This window comes from Salminus brasiliensis, chromosome 20 (genome assembly GCF_030463535.1).
Source record: "Salminus brasiliensis chromosome 20, fSalBra1.hap2, whole genome shotgun sequence".
Taxonomy (NCBI): Eukaryota; Metazoa; Chordata; class Actinopteri; order Characiformes; family Bryconidae; genus Salminus; species Salminus brasiliensis.
Window position 1 is genome coordinate 30,183,083 of NC_132897.1, and position 13,995 is coordinate 30,197,077.

The 13,995-nt window shown below is 38.1% G+C and overlaps 1 protein-coding gene across 14 annotated transcripts in view; it reads left to right on the forward strand.

The window, feature by feature from the left end:
- LOC140541777 (membrane-associated phosphatidylinositol transfer protein 2-like) overlaps window positions 1–13,995 on the forward strand; it is a 70,633-nt gene that overhangs the window by 10,746 nt on the left and 45,892 nt on the right. The window contains exons 2-3 of one of the 14 annotated variants that reach the window (XM_072664550.1): window positions 7,971–8,015; window positions 8,183–8,234. The exons of 12 other annotated variants lie outside the window; for them this stretch is intronic. The gene's annotated coding sequence lies outside the window, so the exon portion shown is untranslated. The remainder of the gene's footprint in view (window positions 1–7,970; window positions 8,016–8,182; window positions 8,235–13,995) is intronic. One more of the 14 variants, XM_072664549.1, reaches the window with a different exon arrangement.

A 13,995-nucleotide genomic window follows, 5' to 3' on the forward strand; every position in this document is an offset into this window, starting at 1 on the left:
GGACTCTTCTACTTTATTTCCCCCAGAGGGTCAGAGGGGTACATTTAAGTAAGATGTTTGAAGGGAAATAGAATTTTCCATGTAAGGGTAGATGAAGATTCTGGAAATAAACCTGAATATTTCATCCACCAGTGGGACACCAGTTTACCACACCAAAAGAGCAGAAATTATAAAGACATTGTCTAGAATATATATAATCTCCATTAACTGAACAGGATTGTTACAACAAAAATAATTTTGTAATGTTTGTGTTGATATATTTCTGCTTTTTTAAGGTTTTTGTCACCATGATGAAAGAAATGGTTTTGTTTTCTTTGTTAGTCTGGAGCTCAAATGTCATTGAAAACTGAGTAGAAATGATAATTTATGTAGTATTGTGACGTATAAATTACCAGACAACATATAGTGAGGTGTCATGGCGGGTTAGGCCAGACACAGAGGGATGAACACTCGCAGAGATGGGTCCAATGCAAGTAGTTTATTAACAAAATAAGGCAAACGAAGCAGCAGCTACCGGGCATAAACGTGAACACAACACAAACTTGACAAACAAGAGGGCAAAAACAAACACACCTGAGACTGGGGGTTTAGCTGGGGGACCAGCTACTTGGCAAGAATGGCTAGGCCGACCAAACCTGGCACTGCTGCGTGAGAGTGGGTTTTGCAACTTTGTGTAACACATTACATTTCGGATATCACTATAATAATGTTATCTTCCTAGTTCAATTTTCCTTAAGATAATTAAAATCATACTATTAACACTAATGTTAGCCATCTCGTCACGCTAACTAGTTCATACATTGCACTAGCCTGAAATTATGTATGCAAAAAAAGAAATGCATTTCCATTAACATCTGAAGACAAAAGTTTCAGTCACAACCAGGCATTTTGCCAAAGTAATGTAAAGGTAATTATGTCTTGTTTTATTATCGTTAATATTCAACTATTATTACCAATAGTCACTCAGACATTGAACATTTTTATGTTATGAAGTGTTTTCTTCCTACCTCAGAGGCAACAGTAGCTGTTAACAGTCCATTTGGGTCTGTTGCAATTGACAGAATGAGCTTGCGCATCCTTTCACATAATCTCACTATCAACTATAGCTCAATGCATATTCTGTGTCCTTGCTGCCATGTTAGGAACTGGCAGCTTTCATTGATCCTTTCCTATTGAACCAACCTGGGACTAATATAAATTTTTAACCCCAACTAAAATGATGTGATCTAAATTCAATATCATCACCTTACTTTAGTACAAAGTTAGTATGAAGCTTATAGCTACTACTTTATTACATAGAGAAAAACATTTTCTTTACAAAAACAAAAGTTTTTTTAAAAAAATTGTACGTTTTGAACAAAGCTTACAGTGGTGCAATGAGAAGCAAGCTTGTGATGTGCTGAAAAGAATGGCAGAAAAAAGTATCCCCATCCTCCCTCAGGGTGCACAATGTACACCACTGTAATTTAAAAATGAAAAGGAGTGAGAGCCACCCCCCCCCCCACCACTGCCACACAGCCTTAAAATAGCTCACCCCCTCTCTTTCACGTCATTGCATAATGCAGAGCATTACCCCCGCTGCTGTTCTGTCTTCCTCCTTCATCCATTTGATGCATGATTTTCTTTTGTTTTTTTTCTTATCGCTTTCTTTGCTACATTTTTATACTCAAATCAATGTGCTTGTTCACCTACTTGCTTGGTAAATATTCTGCTTTGTACTCTGAACTTTATTGCTACTGTGGCAATTTAATTTGCTTTCATTGTATTTTACTGAAATTATCAGAGTGATCTTCTTACTAATGTGGATGTTTTAGTGAACAAGTATTGTTACTCAATTTGAGAAATATATTGCTCTATATTGTTTTTCTCTCAATTCATTTACCTACTGTGTGAATCATATAAATGGGATTTAAAAAGGGCTCTCTGGAAGCATATTTAAATAAAATCTAATCTAATTAAATGGAATATCTAAATAGAACTGAATTATGAAACGATGTCCTGTTGGCCTTTAGCTTAACTTATAGCCCAGCGTGGAAAACCTAATGACTTTACAAAAGAGTTCCTTGCTAAAGTCATGGTAAGATGTGCACAGAATAGAATAGATAGCAAGAATGTATGTTATTTAAGAACATTTACTCTGGCAAGAAACACAGTTTTCTGACTAATCGAAGACTTGTTGACCAACTTAAAGAAGTATCCGGCAAAGCTTGTTTATTCAGTTACATGTGAGAAAAGTGTTGATGCAACAGACATGGCTCAGCTGTTCATTTTTTTTGCGAGGGATTGACTATGAATGCATTTCAGAAGAGCTTCTCAATTTAAGGAGCCTCACAGTATTACTTGAGGATTTGCAGAACTCTTGTGTAATATATAGAACAGTTCAGGTTCATAATAGTTGCTTGACATGTAGTCTATAAACATAAACAAGATTAATTTGACTATGCTACTGGAGAACTCTGTATTGTCTTGTTTATCATAGACATAACCTTTTCATGCACACCAAATGCGTGTTACAAGGATTTAAACCAAAAGTTAAGCAATGTCTGTAACATCGGAAGGACTAATATCATTCTCAAGACTAAGAGAAATGGATAGACACAACCTACTGGTCACTGTAACCTACCATTAGTGTCCAAGATCCTAGAAAAAACTATGATCCAACAACTTTGCTAATACGTGCATAAGACCCACATATGTAGTGAAATCAATCTGTATTATTTACACTACACTGGGCACAATTATAAGCAAACATGGCATTACCTTCCATTGTTATGCAGACAATACACACCTGTACCTATTGGCCAAACAAACTTTGCGAGGACTGTGTAAAAGACGTTATTTCATTAATTCTTGATTCTACATAACTTACTCCTTCTAAATGGTGACAAAAAAAAGACATTCTTTTGGGTTCAAGAGCTGCAAAAAATAATCAGACTTGACATTAAATCTGGCTAATTTCTGTTATTCCTAGTTCAGCAGCTAAAAATATTGCTGTCATAATTGATTCAGATCTATTATTTAAATAACATATAGCTAATATTACTATCTTTGGAACATTACCAAGCTAAGAAATGCCTTATCCTCACATGATGGATGATACTTACTTTTATTACCTTGAAGCCAGAGTCACTGCGTTGGCTTCCAGTTAAATTCCGTATAGATTATAAATTTGTTCCATTAACTTACACAGCATCGCTCCTGAGTGCCTGCAAGATCTCATTTCTTATTATGAATTACTTCGATAACAGGGTGCTGGCTTCTTACTAGTTCCCAGAATCCAGAAGTCATTAGACACATTCTGATAGTGTTCACATTCTCTGTACTCCGTAAACTGCCAGCATCAGACTTGCTGTCTGCCTACCGACTATGTTTACATGGATTGTTCTCTGTTATTATTATATTCATTAAATAATTATGATTATATTCGTCCTCTCAAGGTTTCTTTCTCCAGCACTGAGTTTTTCTTTGCTTCTCTCACTTCAGCGACTTAATACATATATACAGTAAATAATACATTTAAATTTAAGATTTAAATGTTTTTAAATCACTGCTTAAGATTTAAATAACTGCTTAGCAGTGATTGGCTCAGCACCCTTCTTTTTCTGGACCCAGACGGCAGACACTTTTGCCGGTGCACAGGGTCACTGATCTGGCCCATTGCTGGCACGTGCTAGACAAGTGGTAAATGGTTTGAAGACCAGGCACACAGAGCCGATGAGTAGATGCTGGAGTTTTTTGCATGCACTTGAAGATGCAGCTTGATTAATCCTGGAAACTAACTCTCTGGATAAGGTCATGGCACTGGTTTCTACGATTGAGCTAAATTCACCTATAACTTGTTAAAGAAACTAAATGCCAAACACATAACTGAAAAGAAGGCTTAACAAAGGAGAATTTGTCAATATAAATCCTACAAGCTCTGAGTTCTAATTTCTAACAGATCTGCTGTAGTAAAATCTTCTGAACTGCAGCTTCTCACTGAAGTAGCTTAAAGGAATTTACCTCAGGGGCTGTACTTTGGACGTGGCCATCTAGGCTGATGGGCTTCTATTGGCTGGTTCATCTGTCTATCTGGAAAGTGCCCATTAGGTTCTTAGGGTGGCGGAATTAGCTGAGCTAGTGATCTAATTGGTTTGCGTGCAAAACCAGCGATTTCAGTCATCAGAATGAGAAAACGGAGAACAAAGAGATTCTTTTTTTGTTAGGTGTAATATGACTAAAACATGCTTTGAAATTTTATATGGGGAAAAAAGTTTTTTATCATCAAACCCAGACCTCTCCATGAACGAGTCATGTTAATTTTGGTGAAACTGTAACAGACAATTAATACGATTAATACAGTTCTTTCAGTTTTCACAAATGAAAAGGTCTATAGTTCACAAGCTTATTCAGTAAGGGGTTGCGGTTGTGCTGTGTTTCAATTGTCTGGATTCTATATAGCTTCTCAGGAATGTTTTAACGAAATCTTTTGACTGACACCACAGTAGTAGAGGTTGTTGTTTTAATAAAGTCATAAAAACAGGAAATTGTCTATTTTTTGGAGAGGTCTAAGACATTGTGATGTTATTATAGTAGTTTACTTGCACTTCATGTGTCCTGGGCTTTCAGTCCAAAAATGTGAGATAGGAAGACACCTGCTGACATGTACTATAATTTGTAAGTGTTAGGTATGGGAGGGGGAGAAAGAGAAAAGATAGTCAGTGTTGATAAGTTGATACATTTCTGGTGATTCCGCTACACAGGACTGTAACTTGGTAGTATAATCTAAGATAATCAAGACGTACCTGTTACCCCTCTGACTCCTTTTGTAATGATTCTACTACATCTATCAGCTATTCCATGAAAATGTTCATAAATTATTGGTGACTGAACTAGGGGAGCCCTTGCTACTCCTCTGCCCATCTTTTAATACTCCAGGCATGCCTTACAGCACAGCATGTGTCAGCATACAATCCTGGGTAATAAAACAGCTTTGCGATTCTATTCAGGGTTTTCATATACTACAAATGCCCTGCCCCTGGGATACTCTGCCCTAGTTTGAAAATCTGTTGCCTTACTCTAAGGAATCATCAGTTCTAATACCAGTCTCTTCTGCCTATTCAGTAACCCATTTTGAAGTGTGAACGTCCTTTCGGCTGTACACCCTCAATCTCTGCCAGTATCCCACTCTTTAAAGTAAATTTGGCAAAATCTGTCAAAGTATCTCTCAACCTATAGCTGTTCAGTATGATCCATAGCTACCTTATTATGCCTTACCATTGTACCCTTAAGTTTATCCTGGTATTGCTGACATTTAGATGAAGTCATTTAGAAGGAGTCAATCATACTGTCTTGTAGCTTTGACTGTGAATAACCATATAGCATGACTAGATTTGTTTCAATAGCACAGTTAAAATTGGACAGTTTTGCCCTAACAATATAGTTTTCATTAAATCATCTGCCAAACCCATGGTTTAAATTTTATGTTGGCTAGGACACCTTCCTTTTATGTGCACACCAAACATTAACATTTGACCCTACATTACATCTCTGTGGTTGCACAAAGAAGTTATTTGATTCTGAACTTAACCCTTGGTCAATACTTTGACCACACCATACCAAAACTCTAACTTTAACTTTGAGCTCTCTTCTAAACCTATGTATAAATTTGAATATGCAACAATACTGTTCCAGAACCTTTTAACATCAAACCTCACTTCTCATCCTCCCACACACTCGTCTGGGTATTTCTTTGGTCCCATTTTGATCCATAAGTACAAAAGACAGGTTTTTGAGCACATTTAGTATAGTATATGTCAGGATGATAAAATTAGTAAAACCTCATTAAATGGAACAGACCTGCTGCATGTTTGGTTTATTTATCATTAGTAGGATGTGCTGGAACATTTCTATTTTGCAGGTGGCCTGCCTGCCGACTTCACTACAAAATCTCTATACCTATACTATATATTTTTTTATTTTAAATTAAGAAAAAAAAAGTAATATAAATGTATGTTTTTTAGTATAATACAAAATGTTATTCACCATTCACCATAGTGGATTGGATTTTTTCTCATCTCTCTGGATTGCTCTTTGTACTCTTGAAGTGATGTTAACAGAAAGCTCACTCGTAGGAAGAGTAGGATCGCTCCTGAATCTTCATTTGTAGACAGTTTGTCTAACGGTGAATTAATGTACCCCCAGGTCTAGCAATACTTTAGTAACCTGCAACCGTGTCATGCATATCAATATCACATCTGAGGTCTTTTGAAAGTTTGTGTTTGTAATTAACTATTGCAGAAGTCATTAACACAGAGGTTCACTTACTTTTCTAAGCCTGCACTGAGAATGTTTATTTAATATCTTTAATAATACTGTTTGTTACGTTAGGTCATGTATGGCTATTATTTTGTGACCTAGACTATAATTATACAAATATTTGATCAGTAATTAATACAGAATTCTATTTAATTACATACTTATTCAACTACAGTGGGAAAAAAAAGTATTTAGTCAGTCACCAATTGTGCAGGTTCTCCCACTTAAAAAGATGAGAGGCCTGTAATTGACATCATAGGTAGACCTAAACTTTTCTCAACAAAATGAGAAAAAAAATCTGAAAATCACATTGTCTGATTTTTTAAAGAATGTATTTGCAAATAATGGTGGAAAATAAGTATTTGGTCAATAACAAAAGTTCATCTCAATACTTTGTTATATATCCTTTGTTGGCAATGACCAAGGTCAAACGTTTCTGTAAGTCTTCACAAGGTTGGCACACACCATTGCTGGTATGTTTGCCCATTCCTCCATGCAGATCTCCTCTAGAGCAGTGATGTTTTGGGGCTGTCGGCTGGCAACACAGTCTTTCAACTCCCTCCAAAGGTTTTCTATGGGTTTGAGATCTGGAGACTGGCTAGGCCACTCCAGGACCTTGAAATGCTTCTTACGAAGCCACTCCTTTGTTGCCTTGGCAGTGTGCTTGGGATCATTGTCATGCTGAAAGACCCAGCCATGTTTCATCTTCAATGCCCTTGCTGATGGAAGGAGGTTTGCACTCAAAATCTCACAATACATGGCCCCATTCATTCTTTCATGTACACGGACCAGTCGTCCTAGTCCCTTTGTAGAGAAACAGCCTCAAAGCATGATGTTGCCACCCCCATGCTTCACAGTTGGTATGGTGTTCTTTGGATGCAACTCACCATTAACTCTCCTCCAAACACAATGAGTTGTGTTTGTACCAAACAGTTCTACTTTGGTTTCATTTGACCATAAGACATTCTCCCAATACTCTTCTGGAACATCCAAATGCTCTCTAGCAAACTTCAGAAGCGCCCGGATATGTACTGGCTTAAGCAGGGGAACACGTCTGACACTGCAAGATGTGTGTCCCTGGTGGCGTAGTGTGTTACCTTTGTAACGTTGGTCCCAGCTTTCTGCAGGTCATTCACTAGGTCCCCCCGTGTGGTTCTGGGATTTTTGCTTACCGTTCTTGTGATCATTTTGACCCCACTGGCTGAGATCTTGCATGGAGCCCCTGATCAAGGGAGATTAGCAGTGGTCTTGTAGGTCTCCCATTTTATGATTATTGCTCCCACAGTAGATTTCTTCACACCAAGCTGCTTGCCTATTGCAGATTCAGTCTTCCCAGCCTGGTACAGGTCTACAATTTTGTTTCTGGTGTCCTTCAACAGCTCTTTGGTCTTCACCATAGTGGAGTTTGGAGTGTGGCTGTTTGAGGTTGTGGGCAGGTGTCTTTTATACTGTTAACGATTTCAAACAGGTGCCATTAATACAGGTAATGAGTGGAGGACAGAGAAGCCTCTTAAAGAAGAAGTTACATGTCTGTGACAGCCAGAAATCTTGCTTGTTTGTAGGTGACCAAATACTTATTTTCCACCATTTTCAGATTTATTTTTCTCATTTTGTCTCTCATAGTTGAGGTCTACCTATAATGTCAATAACAGGCCTCTCTCATTTTTTTTTAGTGGGAGCACAATTGGTGACTGACTATATTTCTTTTTTCCCCCACTGTAAGTATTGGTATTGGTGTTCTTTCCCTCCAGTTAAAATAAAAAGTAAAAGATTATTTTGAAAATGATGTTAACAATGGATGGACCAAGTATAGTTTCCAACATGGTAAAACCAGTATAATTCACCATTGTGTTAACATTTAAAACATTTTCTTTATTATTGCTAGATGCTGTGAGATGATCCAGAGATAATGGAGTGTATTACACTAGCAGATGAAGGTAGGGGAAACCATACCTTTATTTATTTTAAGATAAACATCAGTTTTATTTAACTGGAAAATAAAATATGAACATGACAAAATTTTAAATTGAATGAGCAAGCTTGTAATGCAGTTCCAGACCTGTAAAACATGCAAAAGACAATAACTGCAGGCATGTAAGACCTCGTTTGGATGTGAGGAGTGGTTATAAATGCTCAATATATACTGTCAAATGTAACATTTGTTGAATTCCCTGAAATGTACATTTAATTGTAAAAAATATCCATTCAAATATTTAAATCTACTTCTGCAGTTATACTTGGTTTAGCCCAGTTAGTCAAATACAGCGTCTATCAAACAAAATGGCCACGCATCCTCTAAATATTCACACACATTTTACAGACACCCTCTTATGACATCATTATCATGAGTACTTCTTGGACCAGTTACATAATACAAGTCAAACACTTAAAAGTTAACAGTTGTTCACAAAATGTCTAAGCTTAGGTTAAGGTTAATTTCTTATTCATGTCATTTGAGCCATTGTATTTAAAGTAAAGACATACAAGGCCTCTCTCTGCATAAGATGGATTTCATAATCACCATTTCTTTGCCAGTCGATTTACAATGTCCAAGTCTATGAAGCAGGAGCAGGCTCCACAAAAAAACTGCAACATTTTCTATGGGAAATATGGTGCATTTTCTGATAGAAGTGCAGGGGTGCCAGTATTTCTGGCATTGACTGTATAAGTAACCTGGTTTTATTGCTGGTCTTTTACTTCAGGTTTTGTGTGTGTGTTGTTTTTTTTCAAGTCTAAGCTCCTTGTAAACTTGAGAATGTCAAGTTTAACCCACACCTGAATCTGTCAAGTCTTACTGTCTCTAAACATTACACAACCAAGAGCATTTAGCACTCAAGAACAAGTGCACAAGAACGCCTGTAACTTCTCCAGAACGTCAGCAGTGAGTATCAATGAAAATGTCCTAAGCTTTTCAGAACAGTAGCTTTTTTTTTTTTTTTTTTTTACCTGTAAAAAAAATAAAAAATAAATACATAAAAAAAGTACACGAGAGGTTAGGGCAGTAGAAGACTGCCCCCTAGCCCAAAACTGTCAAAGAGGTGCAGTGTTTTTTGTAGTTTGCCTCACCCGCATTCAGAGCCCTGAAGGATCATTTTGTTTTCGCTTCCATTCTGCATCTTCCTAATCTGCCCCCGTAGTAAAATTGGTTGTGTTTGATACTGGTGCAGAAGTAGGTGCCGTGCTCTTGCAGTGATTGAGTTTATCAAACTAAACTGTACCTTTTGGGTGTCTATGTAAGCCCAATGACCCTTAAAGATGGGTTTCAGGGATCTGTTGGTTAAAAAAAAAATTAGTTGCCTATGAAGGAGTGACATCATTGATTAGAGAGGGCTCACCAGTCCTCCCTTATTTTAATAAACCATCCTAACTTGGAGATCAAACAGCTGGACTTCAGGCAAGCCCAATGGACTGAAAGTTAAATCCACTTTAACTTCCATGTCACATACAAGCTGGGTTTGAAGAATGGCGACTAATGCACGGTCCCATCTGAATAAGGGGAATATAGACCCATAGAAACGGTCCTGCATCCCTCATGACACTCTAGGACATTATGGACAAATTCCAACAAGCACAGGCTCAGGAGCCCATTCCAACTAACAGCAATGCAAATGATAATTTTGGACCCTTGAGTCCAACACCATCTGTGGGTCTTTACCTGAGGACAATCTGAACACTTAAATGAAGAAGTCCTACTGCAGTCAATTCCAGACCAGCTAGAGTCTTTACTGTGGGCAAATGTGTTGCAAAATTGATTTTTACATAACCGTGGTGGGTTTCAGAGACAAGACTTAACATTGATGTTCATGTAGTGTCATTTAGCTGTAAAGAGCTTTACTGGATTTTCACTGCACCGATGCTTGAAGTATCAGACTAAATTATTTTTACTGTAGTGACTGCTAATAGCATTTTAGATCCTGAAAAATAAAACACGAACTATCAAATAAAAATGTTTTATTTTCATTTTCTAGGTGTTAAATATTTAACACTAGATGTGAATAGTTCACTCATGAAAGTAACCAATGAAAGCTGACATGTCTTATAAGATAAACATTATTACTCTTTTGTTCAGTTGGTCAGCTCACTGTTATAATCACAAGGATAGCTGTATCTCAACCTTGTATGTGATTTCTTGTATGGACATTCTTCTAATTTTTCTAATTCTATTTTTTCTCTCTCCTCCATTCACATGCAGGAAGGTTAGTTCAGTACCTTGGGCTGTAAATGTCTTAATGATAATCTTACTAATCACAGTGATTCAAATCTACTTATTTCGGGCAATTTTGTCAATAATTTTGTCCAGGCCATTTCTGAAGTTCTGTGTGGAATGAATAAATAAGCATATGAAAACTAAAGCATTTGTAACTGCAACAGTGATTTTGAAGAATGTTTTTGGGCAAAGTCTTCAAATGTAATGCAACAAAATTACATCACTTAATACCTTATCATCTGCTCTTAACATGATGCTGATGTGTTTCATGCAGTCATTTTATTATACAGTAGTGTGTACCATATTGGCAAAAACTAGCCAAATTCAAATGTTTAATGTTTTTCATTTTTATAAAAGCATTTCTTAAATGGTTGATGATAAGCTCTTCAGGCTCTGTAATTGCCTGTTCAGGCTCTGTAATTGCTCTAAATACCTTCAAATTAAGTTTACAGTTTATTTCGGTTTTCTGAAAGAACTGATATACTCAAACACACATTTTGATGTATTTATAATGATATAGATTTATATAGCTCATCATTCAAATCTCACACACACACTTGCTTTTTGGATACAAGGCTTGATCCAAAGCATTCTATGTGCCTTGCCTTTTCCTCCCACATACCCCTTCCACTTGCCCACTCTAGCCTACTTTTATCTCACAGAACTTCCCAAGAGTCCAGTTATTTTGAGCCTGGCTTGATGTTCTATGTACCGTCCCATCTACAAGACTGCATTTTACAATAAGAGCTCTAAAAGGACACTCAAAGCATCCAACTGCAGTTTGCTTACTACCCAAACATGTATGTGGAGGACGCTGTGGCGATTTCTCTACATTCTGTCCTTGAACACATGGAAAAATGAATTTATATAAAGTTTGTCTGTACAGTATGTTTTCCCTGGACTACAGCTCGGCCTTTAACAAAGGCTGAGCTATTATTTATGTAATGTGATAACTGTAGTCATAACTTTTATGCATGTGGCAGGGATTTAACACAATCACAGACTTTAAGGGGAGCTCACGCGCCGTGGTTAACACTCGTGCTGTGCTTCCAGATGAGCTAAACTGCTTTTTGCTTGCTAATTTCGAGGCAAATTATACCGTGCCCCCGAAGAGAGACCCCTACACAGCTGAGTTACACCTCCGTATCTGACGTGCGCTTTAAGCGAGTGAGCACCAGCAAATCAGCTGGCCCATACCTGGAAGAGCACTTAAAGCATGCATTGATTAGTTATCTGGAGTCTTTGCGGACATCTCACTTGCTCTTAATTGTGCCAGTGTGCCACCATTGCCAGCGTGTCCCCATTGTCCCTCTTCCAAAGAGAGCCTGCATTACCTGCTTAAACGACTGCCACCAACCCTATCATAAGCAAGTGCTTTAACCTCATTTGCTTCTTACTACCTGCCACCCTGGGCCCATTGGAATTTGTTTCCTCATCTGGACAAGAACGAATGCTGGAGAATGCTGTTTGGCATTTAACACAATCATCCCCCCTAAGCTTGACATCAATCTCCAGTATCTGGGTCTAAGCAGATGTCTATGCAGCTAGATCCTGAACATCCTGACTGGCCGACAGCAGGTGGTAAGGAGGGGCAGCATTAGGTCCTTCTCAATGACCCCTTAACACCAAATCCCCTTAGGCTATGTGCTCAGCCAACTCCTGTACTCCCTGTACACTTACTACAACACAGCCAGACAAAGGGCTAGTATCATCCTTAATTTTGCTGATGACACTGCAGTCGTGGGCCTGATCTCCAGACTACAGAGAGGAGGTTGGCTTACTGACACTCTGGTCCCAGGAAAATAACTTCTCTCTAAACTTCAGCAAGACCAAGGATCTGATAGTGGACTTTAAGAAGCAGGAGAGAGTTTACACCCTGATCTACTGCAGAGGGTCAGCAGCTTAAAGGCCCTTTTATATTCACACAACTTACATTGATAGAACACACCACACAGGTTACGAGGAAGGCACAACTGCACCTCTTAACCTTCAGATGGCTGAGGAGGTTTGGTATGAATCCCTACATCCTCAGGATGTTCTACACTTTTACTGTGAAGGGTATTCTGAAGGGCTGTATCACAACCTGGTACGGAAACAGCACTGCTCCTGAGCGGAAAGCTCTGCAGAGGGTGGTTCGCACAGCCCAGAACATCATTGGGTTTCAGCTTCCAAACGTTCTGAATTTGGAGCTGCTGTATTATTATGGTCTCCACCCATACAAGCCACTGCCTGTTCTCACAGCTGCCTAGTTTCAGGAGGTATAAAAGCATGAAGACCAGAACCAGACAGTTCCAGACAGTTCAACCCCCAAGTTATTAGGCTGCTGAACAGACAGTAGCATCAGTCCAGTTTCATCGGTCTCATCACACATGATATCTCCTCACACCTTCACCCCATACAAACACACTCTGCACCCAGCACTTACTTACTGGAACTGTTAAGTCGGCTCAGTCACACTGCACCCACCAAAAATGTCTCCGCACTCGCACTACACTTGAATTCACATCTTATTCCGTGTTTATGCAAACAGTAATGTAAACATTTTACAGATTATATATTAAACCTGCACATTGTACACAATGCAATAATGTAAGTATAGTGTAAGTTAATGTGTATATATTTTGTATTTTGTACACTATCGGCCAAATGTATACCCCCAACATTTCCAGTATTCAACTTGCAAAAGACAAACAGGCAAACTTGCTTTTTCTTGTTTTACCTTCTTTGCAATGACTCCACCTGTCAAACCTGGAGCAAGCTCCAAGTCTTCTCTTCACAGCTGAAACTGAGACATGAGTGTTAAACTGTGCTACAGGGTGTTGTCGTGAGCTACCTATTACACAAGCTGTTGACTCTAAGAAACTTGTCTTCTGATTCTGTGCTTCTGAGTCTGTGTGTGGAAAATTGTACTCACAATGCTTTATTTGTAATTTTGCTAAAGGCCAGAGCTACACTTTTAAAAGTTACAATGATGGTCTTTTCTTAAGGGTCTTTTTTCTAGATTATGATTATGACCGCAATCCAGACGTGCAGGGTTGTCTAAATTCAGCGGTAGAGAGTGCAAGAACACAGTCTGGTCTATCACTGATTCCAAACAGACAAAGGGTTTATTATAAAATGTTTGTATTAATTTTCAAAACATCATTTACCTCCATTGTTACATCAACCCGGTCTCAAGAAGGATTCACACATATGTGACTAAAAGACTTGAAGAATTGGTACAATGTGTACTAAATATGGTTGGGCTCGTCTGCATATGCACGATTTACTGACGCAACCCAGATTTTAAATTATTTCAACAGAAATTGTTACATATTTGTCATATTTATCATAACCTGAACATAACCGAACAAACCCTTACCTTAACCTTTACCCTAACTCTAAATAATAGTAGAATGTAAAAGCAGTCTACTCTCAATTCGTCTTCAACCATAGGACAGGCTGAGTTGTGAGCCCCTTGTGAATCATAGAGTATAAATGAGCGCACCTTG